Raw genomic sequence first — 17,440 nt, forward strand, 5'->3', positions numbered from 1 at the left:
GAAATATCTTTTGGCTTTTTTTGGGTGTCACCTGAAACCAGTGGAGGCCCTCAGAGGACATGCATGTCCTTCTGTCATCCTGGGGTCACCCTGTCTCCCCACCTCCAGCTCGACCTCTGGGGTGTCACCCTTTCTTCACGGGCATGAAGCCTATAGGAATTGGATGGTGCCCTGGAGGTCACTGGATCTAATTTCACTATGTTTTACTGACGAGTCAACCAAAATTCAGAGAGGTGAATAACTCGCCCAGCGTCACACAGCCGTGAGCCCGAGTCTCCTGGCTCTGGCACCTGTCTTTGCCTTGCACCTACTCCCCGCTTGTGCTCCCTTCTCGGTGCCTTTCTGCTGAATTTCCTGAGTCACTCACATTTTCTTTTCTTTTTTTTCTGATTTGGTAACATTTTGTTTTATTGGAGTAGAGTTGCTTTACCATGTTGTGTTAGTTTCTGCTGTACAGCAAAGTGAATCAGCTATACGTATGCATATATTCTCCTCTTATTTGGATTTCCCTCTCGTTTAGGTCACCACAGAGCACTGAGTCGAGTTCCCTGTGCTGTGCAGTAGGTTCTCATTAGTTATCTATTTTATACATGGTATCAGTAGTGTGTATATGTCAATCCCAATCTCCCCATTCCTTCCATGCCCCCTTCCCCCCCTTGGTATCCATATGTTTTTTTCTCTACGTCTGTGTCTCTATTTCCGCTTTGCAAATAAGTTCATTGGTACCATTTTTCTAGATTCCACATATAGGCATTAATATATATTTGTTTTTCTTTCTGACTTACTTCACTCTGTATGACAGTCTCTAGGTCCATCCATGTCTACAAATGACCCAATTTCATTCCTTTTTATGGCTGAGTAACATCTTCTTCATCCATTCGTCTGTCGATGGGCATTTAGGTTGCTTCCGTGACCTGGCTATTGTAAATAGTGCTGCAGTGAACATTGGGGTGCATGTGTCTTTTTGAATTACAGTTTTCTCTGGGTGTATGTCCAGGAGTGGGATTGCTGGGTCGTATGGTAGTTCAGAAAATGCCGACACCATGAAAAACACACACAGGAAGCCTCTTCACCGCAACCGCTGACTGTGGTTCCAACTTCCTCCGGTTCTAACCCATCCCCCATCCCAGTCAGGAAGCCACCTTGGGCGGCAGGTAAAGCATCCTCCGCAGGTAGTTGGTGGTGCTTCTTGAGTGAGGGTTCATTAGGAATAGTAATTATTCACCTGCCTCATGCAGAACAAACCGCCTTCCTCTCACCCCTAGACCCACTGTGAGTCGTTAGAAAGCAGAACCTCTTCGTCTGTATTCTCTCCATAAAATGTGCACTCCGGTGGTGTGAGGTGATGGGTATTCTTCCTTTGTTTTTAAAAAGGCAAACACGAAGCAAAAACAAGGGGGCCGAGGAGATCTAATCAAGCCTCCATAAAGCGGGGGCTGGAATCTCTGAGATCGGCTGGAGTGAGATTGCTGTTCCCCTTCCACCCCGTCACTGACACAAATGAGTTCCTAATTCCTCCTTTTGTGCAGAGAAGGTTATCGTGCTTCCTATTCATTACGTGACCTCGGGGCCCTGCAGCGGAGCGTAATGGGAGTTGAAATGAGCAGCCTCGAGCTTTGGTACTAGGGCCAGAATAGGGAGTCCTGGGAAAAGGAATCAGTTTCCCTAGATTTCGAGGCTGAGGGACTCAGACGCCTCTGAGTGACCTTGGAGGTACTTGAAGGGCAGTCCCATCAACTGCTGCTCACTGCCCACGGGATGAAGTTCAAGCCCCTTTTTGTGGACTGAAGGTGCTTTGGGCTGGTTCCTCTGTAGCTTCCCTTTCCCAGCTACCTGGTCTCTTCTCTTGCCCCATCTCCCCGACCACACACACTGTGGCCACAGGACGTCACTCTCTGGGCAGCCCTGCCGTTTCGTGCTTCTGGAATGCCCGTCTCGTTCCTCCTGCTGCCATTGTTCAAGGCTCACCTCCAGGTCCTGCTCTCCAGGAGGACATTTCTAACCTCTAGACCCGCCCATCAGACTCCTCCCTCCTGACTCTTGAAAACACCCCTGACCACGCCCACTGCACCTCTTCTGGTCCTGCCTGGACCACAGACACCGTGATGGGATGGGTTCTTCTTCAGATGCACAGGACTTCACTGGGTGTGGGACACATGGGCATTCCATGCTCGTGGGGGCGGGAAGGAAGGACTTAGGATGAGGGGAAGGTGGAGAAGGGCAAGGTGGCCGTAGAGGAGGGAAGGGCCATTCAACACTCCTCTGGATCTGGGAGTTTGGGGGAGAAGTGGGATGACACTCTGCTCCCTGGCTCCATCCTTGGTTCACTCAACTGCACTGAACATAGGCGCTTAGCAAGTTTCTTCCTCAGCGTTTCTGTCCTCCCTCTACCTCTAAGCTTCTTCACCGCTTCTCACCATCACCCCCATTTGTCAGACTCACAAATTCAGGGTGCATAGGTGCTTCTTCAGGACCACTTGGAGGCAGAAGAGTTTTAAACCGGATGTGATCCCTCATAAGAGCATCCCCTCAGCCTCCAGTCCTGGAGACTCAGGGTATGCACTGCAGTTCTAGGTGCCTATTTATTTCAGGTGCAAACCTCTCTAATTATCAGTAAGGTCGCACCTCAGATGCAGACGGCTCTTTTATGATTACTATTAATTTTGCTGTGCCTATTAGATGTGCATTTTAAGTCAGGTTCTGCAGAAGCAGACCAAGGAAATCTTCTAGGAGAAAGTGGGAAGGGTGTGGGAGAGCAGACAGTGGAGGGGACAGGCCAAGGGAGGGGGCCGCCCTGGAGCGGCAGTCACTCTTCTGTTCATCTGCTCAGCCCAGTTGCTGGGATTTCACACCCAAAGCCGCTATTGCCTAGGGGGGGAGGGGAGTGTAAACTCCCAGTCGCCTCAGTTTTCTGGGCCCATCTGACTCTGGGAGCCCAGGGAAGCAGTCCAGGTGCAGGCCTTAGACACGAAGCCTGCAGAGGTGGGGAGGTGTGCGCACACACAGAAGGGGGTTCAGTGGGTCCCGACTGGACTACAAGCCCCATCTCCTGCGGCATGTGCCCCGAACCTAACATCACTAAAAGCCCCAAACCTTACACACCACAGCCTTGCCTGGCTATCTTCTGCAGGGAAAACGAGGCCAAGGGATTCCTTCAAGATCCCATAGATCATGAGGGGCAGAGCTGTGGCTTGAATGCAGACCTTCTGACCTTAGCCCAGCCCCCTTGCCTGGTGTCCAGTTGTCCTCATCTGTATGGTACAAGCAAAAGGTGTCCACCGGTAGCCCACCTGGGTAAAGCTCAGTACTTTGGTTCCTAATTATTTTCAAAGTAATTAATAAGAATGCAAAGAGATTCCTTCTCTTTAAAAAACATTTACAGATTTCCATTAAACTGCAAGGTCCCCTAGTGTCTGTGAGGCCAGCTATTTTACAAGAAACTGAATACACGCTGTATTTCCAGTTTCTTGCCCCTCTGCCCTGCCGTCCTCCTCTGCGTCCTGTCCCACTGTTCCCTGAAACGTGGACAAGCAACTTGCCTGCTTTCCCGCAGGTGACAAGTGGATGAAATGGGAAGAAAACCCAGACCCCGTATTAAATCAAGTTGACGGTCAGTCCTGTCCGTAAGACCAAAGCTTTTATTTTTCCGTTTGCAGATTGTAAGGGAAACAATGAGACTGCTACATGGGGCCCATGTGTTTGTTATCATCAAAAGCAGATTGCTCAGCTGATTGTCAAGAAATGGGGATCATCTCTGCAAGTTTATCTTACGTGACCTCTGCATAAACGCTAAGGTCCAGCCTGTGAGGACTGCCGTGCCTTGAACCCTGGCAAACCTGAGACACGCCTCTCCATTGCACTAAACTCTTCAGCAATGTTTCTCAAGCAAATTACCCAGCTGCTGCTGTCTTCCCTACAGGACACATTAGCCATCCTCACCGTGGCCATTCAGGGGACAGAGAATGCGTGAGTTTCACACAACCTGCTGTCCTGGGCTCTCCACCCAAACTGCATCTTTTCTATGTTGGTCAAACACCCAAACTGAACAGGCAGAAGGTGGCTGGAGCATCATTACCAGCAAATGTTGACAGAGTCACATCCCTGCTAATAGCATTTTATTTTATTTATTTATTTTTTGCGGTACGCAGGCCTCTCACTGTTGTGGCCTCTCCCGTTGCGGAGCACAGGCTCCGGACGCGCAGGCTCAGCGGCCATGGCTCACGGGCCCAGCCGCTCCGCGGCATGTGGGATCTTCCCGGACCAGGGCACAAACCCGTGTCCCCTGCATCGGCAGGCAGACTCTCAACCACTGCGCCACCAGGGAAGCCCCCTAATAGCATTTTAAAAATAAGGGGTTTTGCCACTCAAATTCTCTGAACACTATTAACAAGTCACATGGAAAAGCAATACAGACGTTTGACAAAGAGCAATTAGAGTTTACAGTGCGTTTGAGTGAGGATTCCAGCAGGCTGGCAGAGGTGAGAAAGTGCAGATCCAATCCCGGATCCTTGTCATCCATGCAAAACAAACCCAAGTTGTCTGGGGTGGGGACAGAGTCTAATCGAAAACTGACAAATGAAACTAACAACTGTCAGGACTAAGTGAGCACACAGCTTCCTAGGCAGATCTGACCATCCTTGGGAGATTTCTTATTCCCTGTCCAAGACAGAAAGCATAACTGAGCAGGAACCTATGGGAGCCTGCCTGCTTCTTGTTTGCAGAAAAACTTTAGCCTCCTAGGCCTTCCCCTAGTTCCTAAGAACAAATTTAATCAGAGAAATGAGAAAATGCAGAAACAAAGGAAGACAGTCAAGCAAGACAAAAGAATAATGATTTCATCATTAAACACAGTCAAAGACCTTTTGTTCCTCCTCAAGGGCTGTAGATAATATTCTGAGCCACGTTCTTTGAGCTGTTTTGCAGATACTGAAACTCCCACCAGGTGGGAGAAGTTGGCTGCATGCTGCCCACCAACATGTAGACGGCTGACTGGTTGGACCCAGAAGGTTGAAGATGTTGGCTCCTGAGTAGCTCACCACCAACCTATCAGAAGAATGCCCACAATCTGATCACTCACTCCGCTACCCTCTCCATAGCCCTGTCTTTAAAAACCTTCCCCTGAAAGCCATCAGGGAGTTCGAGCCTTTTGAGCACTAGCTGCCTGGACTCCTTGCTTGGTGCCTGCAATAAACACTGCACTTTCCTTCATCATGACCCGGTGTCAGTAGATTGGTTTTACTGCACACATGTGAGCAGACCCAAGTTTGGTTTGCTAACAGAAGTGCTTTCCTGGTTTGGGTGCTTGACAATGATCCCACCTGGGCTAATGTCCATTGAAACTGTGGATTTCTTTTAAAGAGGTGCTCCTAAGGGATTGCCTGCTTTTGAGACTTGGATTCCTTTTAAGTGAAAGTGAATGTGTGTTACAGTGATGCTTGCTTTAATTCACCCACAGCTTTTAGAGTCCTGGACATGCGGCCTGAAACCCAGAAAATCCATCTGGAATTGGGCAACCACACCATTGCTGAGGCACAAGCGGGGCCTAGTGAGATCGCTTATAGCCAGGAAAGAGCCTCCCAGGAGGAAAGTTATTACTCCAAGCTTCTTCTTACTTTAAGTTACTTTAGAGCTGCAGAATTCTTAGCAATGTAAAACGTGCACGGTGCCTCTCACTTGCAGAGTATGAAGTGGGGAGAAGGTGGTTCAGGGCCAATCAGGAGTCTCTTGTTATAGCTTAATTTGGGGGGGATTTTCCATGCTTTAATAGTTGTGTCTGCTGTTGGTGGGAAAGTAAATTGGTGCAGCCACTATGGAGAACAGTATGGAAGTTCCTTAAAAAACAAAAAATAGAGCTACCATATGACCCAGCAATCCCACTACTGGGCATATACCCAGAGAAAAACCATTCTTCAAAAAAATACATGCACCCCAGTGTTTATTGCAGCACTATTCACAATAGCCAAGACATGGAAGCAACCTAAATGTCCACTGACAGAGGAATGGATAAAGAAGATATGGTAGATATGTGTAATGGAATATTACTCAGCCATAAAAAAGAATGAAATAATGCCATTTGCAGCAACATGGATGGACTTAAAAGATCATCATACTAAGTGACGTAAGTCAGACAGAGAAAGACACATATCATATGACATCACTTATACATGGAATCTAAAAAATATGATACAAATGAACTTATTTACAAAACAGAAATAGACTCACAGACATAGAAAACAAACTTATGGTTACCAAAGGCGAAAGGTGGGGAGAGATAAATTAGTGAGTTGGGGTTAACATATACACACTACTATATACAAAATAAATAATCAACAAGGACCTGCTGTAGAGCACAGGGAACTCTACTCAGTACTCTGTAATGGCCTATATGGGAAAAAAGTCTGAAAAAGAATAGATATATGTATATGTGTAACTAACTCACCTTGCTGTACACCTGAAACTAACACAACATTTTAAATCAAATATACTCCAATATAAAAATTTTTTAAATAGTTGTGCCTGCGTCAAAAAGAAAGGTTCCTGCAATTAACATTTAGAGCCTTGTGCGAGTAGCCAGAGGAGGTGGTGAAATTATCTCCTTGGATCTCTGCAACTGTTTAGTTTCCGGATGGAGGAAGATGAAAGAATTAGGTCAGCTCTAGAAACCACCCAGCCTTAAAATATTGTGATGCTGTGAAGTTCAGATTTTATATCACAGGCTCTGAGCCTGCTTTCTCATACGTCAAATGAGAATAATACAAGCGCTTCCGTCGTCGTGTAGTTTATGTGCTCTGGGACTTACATAAGATAGTATACATGACGGTAGAATGCCTGGTATGTACTAAGTGCTCACAGATGTTAATCGTTATTATTCTTATTTCTGAAGCTAAGGTCACCAGACTTAGAAGTAAGAAACCAACATAAGAAATAAAAAATATATATATAAGAAGTCCTTGGTTTTCTTATTCGGACAATGGGTTGCTTTGAGACTCCAATGAGATCATGCATGTAAAATCACAGATAAATGAGTAAGTGAAATGCACACCTGTAAGAGTCCTATAAAACAGCTTGCAGTGTCCTTTCACCTATGCGCAGGGTCACCCCCTTTAGCTATGTGGACCTTTTCCTTCTCATTTTCTTGTGTGTGACTTAAGGAAACGCCCCTGCCGGTAACATGTGAGGGATGAGTATCTCCCTTGGTTACAGACAGGAGCCAACAGGTGCTTCCCCCAAGAGGGGGATGGTGAGGGGCAGGGGGAGGCTCCCGAGGGACACAGTGGCCGCAGCCCTCCTGGGTGTGTGGCTTTGTCCCTGAACCCGATCCAGTCAGTTCTGGGTCCTTCTGGACCTGGGAGGGCTCAGTTGTATTTGTGCAGCCTAATAGCTCATCCAATGATCATGAAGGCCTCTACTTTGAAAGCCTTTGGGGGACCTCTGTTCCTGTAGGATGTTGGGCTGGCCAGGGGGCGGGGCCATGTTCACAGATGCTTGGGCCCTGGGCCACCCTCTCAACCCCTTCTGGACTCTTCTGAGGCGATGGCCGGGAAACCAAGACCTTAGCTACTTCTGGTCACTCCTGTGGGGTCTCTGTGTAAGCAGTGGGCCCTCGGCACGTGCTTCTGGGCCCTCACTCTGCCCGCTTTATACACAGGACTGGGCTGGTTTGATAAGGTCCCATCCTTATCAAAGGCACTGCGTCCCCTTCTGGGCCTGGGTCCCCAAGAGCAGCCCCTCCTTGTAGTTCAGACTCTCCCCAAGCCCCGAGGCCCAGGCTTTGATTGCATGAGACCTCTGACCTCTGTCCTCTGACCCTAGATGCATTAGGTGTAGTCTGTGCTCATCTCCCCCAGGACCCCACTCCCAGGGGATATTCTAAAGGACCCACCAATGAACCCTTCTCTCACCTAGGGCACCTACTGGCTCCACTCAGTTTCCTTTGATTGTAAGCAAAAGAAAGAGACTCTGACTTCTCTGGGGGCAGGGAGGGAAGAGTCAACAGAAGCTATCAGCCGGGGATGGCCGGTGTCCAGCAAGGCTGTTCTTTCCTCCTCCATAGTAATAGTGTTGAAGCAGGAGCGGGCCCTCCAGCGGGGCCAACATTCGCAGCCCCACCCTTACAGCTGGTGCAACCAGAGTGTGAGTGGGAGATTCAGGTGCCGCCGCTAGGCTGCGCCCCAAGACCTCGCAGGCACATCCTTCACATCTCTCCCTCCTTCTCTGGCTGGAGTAGCTTTACTGCAGTGACTTTGGGACACTCGTGGAGCTGAGGGCGACAGGGCGGCTGGCAGTGAGCTGGGCTGTCCCTTTACAAGGAATGAGCTTATGCTTGGCCGGAGCCCTTGTGTTTGGGGCTCTGCGTTTTAGCTGTTTCACCTTGACCCTCACGAATTCAGGATTGTGAATCGAGAGAGATGTGGAACAACTAAGGCTGGAGGAGGTGGGGGCAGCTTTGGATGTCCCAGCAGCAAGATCTTACTAGGATCCTGCCAGTACTAGGACCCTCTTCATGGTCACTACTGGGCCTTCTATTGGTTTGGGTTTCAGATATCCGTGAGATGAGGTAACTGTCCCAGCTTCGGTCTGGGGTACACCCTGCCAGAGAGGCAGGGTCGTCACAGAAGTGTGAACACTGAGGTCTCCCACCTCTTTGTATCTCAGTCTTTTCTGGAAAAGACGACCACTGGGCACTCTTTTTTCTTATACCATGTATGTGCCAGAATCAGATGAGGCCAGGAACACAGGGAGAGCCAGGAATCTGGAGTTTGGTGGGGAAGACAGGTGACTGAATAGACACAATTTGGAGAGGCAAGAGCTATACCTGAGGTTCTTATGGGCTATTCTGAGAGCTCAAGGGAGAGACTGCTAACAGGACCAGAGGAAGAAGCTTAGGACGCTGTGCTATGTTGAAGGCAGGGTTACTGTTGTGGAGGGACTCAGCCTGACTTGAGATGACACAGCAGCTCTAGCAAGTGGCCTAGAGCAAGTTACGTCAATTAGCACCCTGAGCACACTTCCTCATTTGTGAAATGAAGATGATACTACAACCTGCTTGCTAGGGCAGAGCTCTAGCTGTGCTGGGAGTGAGGGGGGGAGATGCAGAAAGGAAGGGAGAGGAGATGCCATCCTTGTCCTGCCTGGATTGTAAGCCCCTCTTTTGCCCCTTTCCTGTTTGTCTATTTCTGTTCCCCTTAAACCTTAATCCTAAAAATAAGATCACTAGGTAACGTTTCACCTCACTCTTGATCTTTGCTTTACGGAATGTACACGATGCCTCGCTTAACCTGTGGACTCCTTCCCTGGATTAAAAGGAGTAAGAATGAAGAATTAAGCGGTTAAAGAATGACTGACTCTCTACCCCGAGTTTCCCCCTTAGCAAATTTGCAGGTGGACCACACAGGCACGACAGCGTCCAAAGGGAGATCAAGAGAAGCCAGCAGTCTGCACACAATGGAAAAATGGTGCAGAATCTGACCTCCTACCTTAATGATCAACTGAGATCACTTCCCCTTTTGCCCTTTAAAAAGTGTCATGGCTGAGAAGAATCTTTGGAGTTGGTCTCTGGACGTGAGTCCACCTTCTCCCCAGAGTGCTGGTTTTTCTGAATAAAGCATCCTTCCTTTCTATTGACACTTTCTCTTTGATTATTGGCTTTTGAGCAGTGAGCAGTCGAATCTGAGTTTAGTAACAGGATGGTATTTGTGAGTAGATATCCCTGGATGCCCAATTGTCTGTAATGAACCTGTTGCCAAAGGCTATTCTCATGTGATCTGGTTACCATCTGTGATGATTCGTTTGTGTTAAATTGGCTGGTCTATGGTGTCTGGTTATTCAATCCAACACTAGCTTAGGAGTTGTTGTAAAGGGATTTTGTAGATGTCGTTGATATCTACAATCAGCTGACTTTAAGCAAACGAGATTATTCTTGATATTGTAAGTAGGCCTCATGCAATCAGTTGGAAGGTCTTAAAGGTAAAACCAAGGCTTACCTGAGAAAGACGTAACAGCAGCTTCAACTCCTGCCTGAGAGTTTGCAGCCTGCTGGCCTACCCTACGGATTTCAAACTTGCCAGCCCCAATGAGAGTATAAGCCAATTCCTGGAATGCATCTCTTGTCTCTCTACATACAGATGAAATACCTCTCTACCCTGCACCATTCTATCTTCTATCTATCTATCTATCTAATAGCCCATCTCTTGTTGGTACGATCTATTATTTATTCCTTTTTATTCTCATTCCCTTTTCCTTCCCTCTCTTAAGAAATCTTTCTAATGTACTTGTTACATATTCTTTCATTTTGATTTGTGTTATAGCAGATTATGTACATATAGTGTGCAAGTATTTTAATGTATATAAATAGAATTGTGTTGTTTCCTTCTTCTTTTTTTTTATTTTAAATGCAGCCATGTGTTTGTATCTTCCCGTTGGTCTGTGTACTTCTGGTCTGTTGCTTCCAACTTCTGCAGAGTGTCCCATCATGTGTGTCTGCCATATTTATTCTATCCTTTCCCCATAAATGGACACTCTCCACACAATCAGCGCTCAATAACTGGCCTCACATGGGCACCTTTGAGAGTTTCTCTGTGATCTACACCCAGGAGCAGACTTGCTGGGCCATGGAGTATTTGAGTGCTTAATCTAAGCACTTTGAGAACGGCCCCCAGAATGGCCGCACCCTCTACACTGCTCACCAACACTGTCCAGGGTCTCCCACATGTCCACACCCTCAAAACCCACTGGCTTTATCCAGTTTTCTAATTTTTGCTAAGTTGGTAAGTGATGGAGGCTTATTGCTTAATTTGCATTTCTCTAATTACTAATCAATGTGAGCATCTCTCCGTGTGCTTGTGCCTCCAGGACTTCCCTTTTGGGAGCTGACTGTTCATGGTTATCGAGCATTTTCTTTGGGGGCTTCTCACTTTATCTTGTTGATTTTTTGATTTGTGGGGGTTCCTTGAAGATTTTTCGATATTAGCCTCTTGTCAATTTTAAACGCTGTAAATACCCCTTTCCATTTTGCTATTTAACTTTCATCGTAGAAAAATTCTTAATTTTGATGTTTTCAAATCCATTAATTGTTGTTACCCTATGCTTTTTAGATTTTGTTTACGAAGTTCCTTTCTAGCCCTGGATCATACACCTATTGGCTTCTGTCATTATCGATATTTAGTCCTTCTGGAGTCTATCTTGAAATGTTGGGTTAGATAAAGATCCAGTCCTATTTTTCTTAATCTAGTGAGCCAACTTTCCCAACTCCTTATGCTAATAGTCTGTTCCAGTTTAATTTGTGGGGCTATACCATTCCCGAATATCCACAGGGCTCTGTGTTCGCTGTTTGTTTCCTTTCCATGGACTGTGTTTGTTCTCACATGTGCTGCCCTGTTTCTATTACTGTGGATTGAGAGTGTATTTAGCGGGCAGGTCTTTCCACTTTATTCTTCATTTTCAAAGTTGACTTAACTTTTCATGAGGTTTTTTTTTTTTTGTCTATATAATTTTTATTGTTTTGGTTTTGATAAAACTGGATAGATACAAAATCTTTATAAAGTGTGTGTACTGTATGAAGAATAAAAATAAAACAAACAGCAATGTACTTACTCCAAGTTGATAAAAGGAAACATTATCTGTGAATCTTCCAACGCACCGTTCCACAATCCATTCCTGTGGACCTACCTTCCGAGGGAAGCTTTCTCTGGAATTCTGTGTTTATCATTCCATTGCTCGTCCTGGTAGTGTGCATAATGAAATATGGATTGTTTTGATTTCAATCCTTTGTTTTTAGCTTGGATTATTCTTTAATTGTACGTCAATGGAATTATACTGACTGTATTCTCCTTTCACTTACTTTTTTCTCCTTAACATTACATTAGTGAAATTAATCTCTGTTGCTCTAGACCATTTTTCACGAGTGTGAAATTGTCTGTAATATTCACTCCTGTTGCATTGTATGAACATACTCTGTTTTCCTTATCAGTCATTTGAATGTTGAGTGCGTTGTCTCCAGTGTTTAGGTAACTCTGCCAGTGATGCTATAAACACCCTTGTATGTTTCTCCTCTGTTCATGAGTGAGTATTTCTCTGCAATAGAACTTCTTAAACTGCTTGTCTTCAGGACCGTTTTCACTTCTAAAAATTTTTGAGGACTTTAAAGAGCTATTGATTATATAGGTTGTATCTATTTATATTTATTGTATTAGGAATTAAAATCTAGACCGTTTAAAGATATTTAATAATTCATTTAAAATAACAGTAATATTAGGGCAGTGAAAATGCTCTGTGTGATACCATAATGATAGATGCATACCATTATACATTTGTCCAAACCCACAGAATGGACACCAAGAGTGAGCTGTAGTGCAGACTATGGGATTTGGGTGTTTATGATGTGTCACTGTAGGTTCACTAATTGTAACAAGTGCATGTACCATCTGGTGGGGATGTTGATAATGCAGGAGGCTGTGCATGTCTGGGGTCAGGGGCTATCTGGGAAAATCTCTGTACCTTTCTTGCAATTTTGCTGTGAACTAAAAACTGCTCTACAAGTGAAGTCTTACCAAAAAACATTGTATATTGATAAAAACAACATATCTTTATGAAAAATGACTATTTTCTTTAAAAAATTAATGAAGAAAGGCATTTTTCTACATTAAAAAACTCTTTAAATGGCTGGATATTCATGTCTGTTTCTACAACCTATTAGTAGTTGTTGTTTTGGTTGAAGTATGTGGAGAAAACCTGGCCTCGCTCAGATATGGACTTGAAAAAGATGGTAATATTTTAATAGCCTTTTCACGTAATTATGAGTATTCTTCCCTGATTTTATACCAAAACTTGCCAAGTGACTATTTCTTAAGTATTAGTTGCGATATGGAATCTGAAAGGTGGAATTTTACCACTGGCAACAAATAATATTAGTTTTTCTGAGCGTGAAAGGGTCACTTCATTCATTTTTGCAAAAATATCCTTCAAATATTCAAGTCTGAGCGGCTAGGTTTGTCTGTTAGTATTTGTTTCAAATAAAAACATTGTTTCACAGAAAACATGGTCAGTTCAGCTCAGAGTTCTAACAATCAAATCAGGGCTTTTCCTCAAGACAAATTTCACTCTTCGATATGCAGCTGAAGTGTTTCAGGTGTATTTCTCATTTCATCACTTAAAATATTAAAAAGATGTTTGTCAAAAGTTGAGATTTAATAAAATTAATGCCTTTCACTGTGTTAAGGACATTCTTACGTAATAAAGGCAACGTTTTTTTTTTTAACTGTAAGTACATGATAATAAAGCATACACAGTGAAAAAAGCAAATCACTTCTAAGTATTAGAATGATATTTTCTTTTTTTGACCTTGCAGGACCCCTGTAAGAGTCTCGGGGACCCTTGGGAGTTTGGGGACTATATGTTCCGTGACAGTGCTCTACAGTATGTACTTGGTAATGAAGTGGCTGCATTAAACACGTATTCACAGCTTCACATTTCCTAGACAATGGCAAGTTGTTTTCCAAAGTGATTGTAATAGTTTCACTCCTACCAAGGATTCTCATTTCTCTGTGTTCTCACCATACTTGTTATGACCACGTTTTAATAGGGTGGCTATGCAACAAACCTCACTGTGGTTTTTTTTATTTTTATTTTTTAACATCTTTATTGGGGCAATTGCTTTACAATGGTGTGCTATTTTCCGCTCTATAACAAAGTGAATCAGTTATACATATACATATGTTCCCATATCTCTTCCCTCTTGCGTCTCCCTCCCACCCTCCCTATCCCACCCCTCCAGGCGGTCACAAAGCACCGAGCTGATCTCCCTGTGCTTTGCGGCTGCTTCCCACTAGCTATCTATTTTACGTTTGGTAGTGTATATATGTCCATGCCTCTCTTTGCAATGCCCTGTCCAGCATCTTTCCTTATCTTTATTGGCTATTTGTGTTTCTTCTTCCATCAAGTATTTGTGTTTTGTCCAGTTTTTTCTTGATTGTCTCCCCCCGCCGACCCCGCTCTCTTTTTGGTCTGTAGGCATTCTTTGTATAATATGGGTTCCTCCATTTTTCTCTTTCTCGAACCATTTTTCTTTAATTTTCTCCCCCTCTTCTTTTATCCTGGGATCTGTCACACTTCACGATAGAAACTATACATTTTCAGGAGGTTATTTTTTTCAGTCCCTTCTTATGTCTGCTGATATTGTAGGCAGTCCACATTTTCCCTGTACCTACCAGCTGCTGCGCTACAGTGGCCTCTGGTCTCAGGGACCGACAGGTCTCCAGCGGGGGAGGGGAGGGTGAACTCTACACCTGGCGTGCTGCACATACGACTTTCGTTCCAGGCTTTTGTTTTCTCCAAGGCTTGAGATCGCAGCACAGATTTATTAGTTGTCATGAGTTAGAGGCATGGAGAGAGACAGGAGAGCTTTTGATGGAGGGGAGAGAGAAGGAAGAAATTTGGGGAAGGGCAGATGGTCTCGGGACTCGGCAAGCAGTGGGAAGCAGGCACCCCCAACTGCGGCAGCTTGCAGGAGAGGGGCTGTCATCTCAGAGGACCGGGGGCTTCTCGACCTCAGCAAAGATTCCCATGCCCCAAAGACAGCATGCAAGAGGCAAACCTCTGATCTCCAAGAGTCCAGTGCAGCTGTGGACTCTGTGAGTGCCAGCACTGACCATGGCTGAGCCGGAGCTGGTGGCCTTGCACAGTTTCTGGGCATCCCGTGAAGCTGGGCTCTTGGAAGTGATGCTGGATGGCGTAGTGAGGCACTTTCATGCCATCTCTTTAAAATCAGATTTCAAGAGGATGAAGAAATGGGTGTTTCTTACACACAAGTTTGGGGATTGATACTTATGATTGCTAAAATCATATCTCTGATTTTATTTCTTATGAACAAATAATACTGGCTTTATAATGCTGAGATCACTCACTTGTCTTCTGGCCCTGAGTTAAATTTCCTAACCTCCTGCATTGACAAATAATAGCGGCCCCATGCCCAGATTAATCAGTGAATTCGTCGATATGTGTGGGGTCCAAGAATCTATATTTTAATAAGTCCTCAAGTGATGTGTTTTATGTGCTGGATTTTTTCCTGAGTGGTTGACAAGGGATAAAACTTCATTGGGCCCTGCCTCAGTATCTGTCTTGCAAGGTCATTGTCCGTATTAAAGAGAATGCCTGCAGGATATCCAACATGGGGTGCAGTCAGTGATGGGTGCTAGGGGAGGTGGTGTTTGGGTTTAGTTGAAAGGTGGAGTAGAAGTTGGCCAAAGAACAGTGAGAAAGAAAGATCGGCACACTGGCGAGGCAGCATGGCGCGCGGAGGGCAGCGCATTCCGTGTGGCTGAATCAGAGGGTCAGAGGGTGTCCATGGGGAAGGCTGCTACAGGTAGGTAAGGCTCAGGTCTTCGGACGCCAAGGGTTGTAAGTGGGAAACGGCATATTTGGCAACTGGATTGGAAGGGAGAGGGGATGGGACCGTGGAGACAGTGAGCGGCTGTCCTATCAATCCAGCCTCACCCTCTGGGGAGCACGGGACTGCCTGAGAAGGTCTCACACCCTCCCAGCTCTGGATCCATGCTTTAAGCTTTAGTTGCTGCTGCCTTTAAGATGGGTCTGGAGCCTTCTTTGTAATCACAGTAACACGTTATGATCGCAGTGACAATATCCAGGGAGAAACAGCACTGCCGGGCATCTAAGGTCAAAAGAATGGTCAGAGCTATCCCCGTGGGCTGTGTAGCGCAAGGTCGTATCAAGGAGATTTGGGGCAAGTTACTCTCTATGCCTCTCTTTCTAAGACAGGGGACCCCAGGGTGAACTGAACATCCTTACTTGGGGCGCAGCCATCAGTCACGAGGTAGGGGTGGTCTCCCTACGTCCCTCAGATGATAACCTGCCAATGACTTCAGGGGAAAATAGAGCCAGAGCCAGCTTTCTAAACCCGCTGCCCCCTTCTCCCAGAGACCTGGGAGGCTTTCGCTTTTAGACTGCGCATTCTGAGACCCTTTTAGCCACCTGCTTCCAGCCTCTGATTTTTGTCTCTTACTTCCTGCCACCCCCAGCATCTAGAACAGTGCCCGTCCCACCTTGGACACTGAAGCCTTTGCTGGTAGACGCATGGCCTCAGAGAAAGCGATGCAGTGGCTGCTGTGGGCTCGTCTCCCAGCTCGCCTCGTTCTTTTCCTTCTCTCCCTGCTTCCCCTCTGTTGGCACCTTCCCAGGGCTTCTAAAGGAGCTCAAGTCTGCCTCAGGTAAAAATAGAAATGCTCTCCTCTGGCCCTCTAGCTAATATCCCGTCTGCCTTGTCTCATCTTCCATCAGCTCCCCAAGCTTCGCCACTGCCCTCTGTGCGCCCCACTCACTCCACTGGAGGGACCCTCCGCAAGGTCATGAGTGGCTGCTCCCAAGGCCACCATTTGCTTTTGCCACCGTCTTAGCTAGTGTATGAGGGCCACTTCCCTCCCAGAACCTTCCTCTCTTGGGAGGACAACATTGCCCTTTCCCAATTTTTCTCCTAATTTTCAGATCACTGTGTCTAACTCTGCCTCTACCCCAGTGCTTCTTCTTCTGCTTTTTAAACTTTGGGGCTCCTCGGGGTTCTGTCCTCAGCACTTTCTCTTCTCTGCTCCCCAAAGGATGAATCGCAACATTGAGGACGCACAAAGGTGCCCTTCTTGACTCCAGGCTAATCACCGCTTCCCAGTGGCTCCACCTGGTGCATCTCAGGAGACCCAGGGAAGCCACCCAAACAAGCCCAGTCTTGTCTTTGGGGGTCTATTCCCCGAGGCCACCCTGGGTACCAATAGCTGTATCAGTCAGGAAGCAGTATTTATTAGAGTGAGTTTAATATAGGAAATTGGTTAAGAAACATTAGAGGACAAGACGCAGAGAGGGTGTAAGGTAAGAAGCAGCTCCCACCGCTAAAGGCGGGAAGAGGTCGGGGTAACAGGTCCCAGAGGCTCTGAGGAGATGAGACTCAGGCCACACAGAGACAGCTCAGCCCATCTGGGCTGAAACCTCAGGAGTTCGGAGCAGAAACCACAGCACCAGGACCCCGGGCTCTGAGGAGGGATGCTGATCGGCTGGTACTGGGATTTCTGAAGGGACACATCAGACTGGTTCTGGAGGGTGGAAAAGCATCCTTGGTGTGCAGCCGGGTGGGAAGCCAGCCAGACACGAGGGGAGCCTCTTCCCTCCTCCTGTGGCTGGAAAACAGGGAATCCTCTGGAAATGGAGCAATGGGGTCTCCAGAATTCAGAAGGATGATCGGAGCTGAACAGATCATTAATATTCCATCATTCACCTCCACACACCTGCCCCTCCCCCTGAGCTCCTGGTCTCAGGTAAGGCTCACCTGTTCATGTTCCAAACCGGCCAAGCGGGGTCCTCTCATGTCCCACAGCCAATCACTTCAGCCTCTTAAATTGTATTTTGAAGCTGTCCCTTCCTTTTTGTCCCCAATGTCTCTTCA

The sequence above is a fragment of the Monodon monoceros genome, unplaced genomic scaffold (assembly GCF_005190385.1).
Source record: "Monodon monoceros isolate NGI ecotype Baffin Bay Population unplaced genomic scaffold, NGI_Narwhal_1 Super_Scaffold_17, whole genome shotgun sequence".
NCBI lineage: Eukaryota > Metazoa > Chordata > Mammalia > Artiodactyla > Monodontidae > Monodon > Monodon monoceros.